Source organism: Oryzias latipes, chromosome 2 (genome assembly GCF_002234675.1).
Source record: "Oryzias latipes chromosome 2, ASM223467v1".
Classification (NCBI taxonomy): domain Eukaryota; kingdom Metazoa; phylum Chordata; class Actinopteri; order Beloniformes; family Adrianichthyidae; genus Oryzias; species Oryzias latipes.
This window is the reverse complement of record NC_019860.2, coordinates 3662959-3664528: the sequence shown is the minus strand read 5'-3', so window position 1 is coordinate 3664528 and position 1570 is coordinate 3662959.

Sequence of the window (1570 nt, the reverse complement as noted above, 5' to 3'; positions counted from 1 at the left end):
CAATTATTTGTTTAGTCATACCAGGAAGTTAGACAATATTTACCAGCCACAAGTCCTTTCAAATCGATATTTTACCATAATTTCTTTTGGAGTTCCCCAGGGATCTATTTTAGAGACTTTTTTTTTAAAGTATTTATCCTGAGTGTGTCATACAACATTTATTTAAATTAAATTCAGGTGTTATTTTCTTCGCCAGAAAACATTTTTTCTCATCTTCAGATTGTAAAAAAGGTTTTTGTCGTGCAAAAAAAGACATTCCGTTAAAAGGCCACAAAATTCCTCTTAACAGAATTTTTTAAAGTTTAACACAACTATAAAAATGATTTGCTACTTGATTGATATCTTATATTGATGTCTTCAATTTTTTGAATAAAGAAATAGATGACTTTAACAGTTTTATGGGAAATTAGCATTTTAAGCTAAGCTAAAGTCTATTTAACTACCAAAACACAAATTAAAAAATAAAAAGATTGACAAAGAGGCTAAAACTAATATTTATGTGACAATCTTTTATATGTTTCTTATTGTTGAAAGATATGATTGTACTAATTCTAGATGTTTTTAATCTACAAAGCAAACTACCCCTAAAAGAGCTAGAAAATCTGCACGTAATTGAGCAAAGAAAGTCGCTAGCTAACGTAAAAACGTATTTTCTGCCTGATTCACTTCCGCTTTGACTTTCTTACCAACATTATAAACATAAATTTTTTTTTTTATTACTAAAAAGAGACGTAAATTAGCTGTTAGATATACTTTTATTGTAGAAGTTTGGGGGAAAAAGCTTTATTTAAAACAAATAACTGAACACTAACTCAGTAGAAACACTCTCAAAACATCTTTCTACTGAATTTTTGCAAAATAAATTCAACTTCTTTTTTTATTAATATCTTTTAAGTTAAGCTTTTTAATGTTTTAGAAGGTTGTTTTTTCTTAACCTTGTGAGAAACTGTGTCACCAGAGCCCGTTTGCTGTGTTTTCGGTGGTCAGAGGCGAATCTGCTGTGATTCTTCTCTTCCCCTCATTAAATCGAGCGGCTTTTGAAAATGCAAAGCAGGTGGCGGGATGAAAAGCACGCGGTCGCCACGTTTGGTGAGCGGTCTCAGAAGTGGAGACGGTCCAAGAAAACGGACGGCGGCGGTTAACAGCCCTCCTTCTGCCTTTCTCATGGTTCCCTCCTCAAGGGAGGTTTGTGCCGAACAAAAAAACTTTTTCAGAGGCTTTGGTGATGTAGAAACTTGAAGGAGCAAAGCCTGATGGGGGGAAAAAAAGTCGTCTTGTTTTTAGGCCAGAGTCCAGAATGTGGAGCTTTTGAAAGATCTGCAGCCTCAGGTCTGTTGGTCTCCTGAAGAAACAAATCAGAGGATCAGAGATACGCATGAGGGGAGGGCCAAGAGATGCAATTAGAGACGTGTGTGTAGGTGTGTGTGTGTATGTGTGCGCATGCTTCATTGATCTCACAAAGACTCATTAGAAAGGAAATCAATGAGGACGTAGGACAACGAGAACAATCAGTCTGATCCTGATGACTCAGGTTTGTTTGTTGTTGTTGCTTAGGGACTAACTCCGCCCC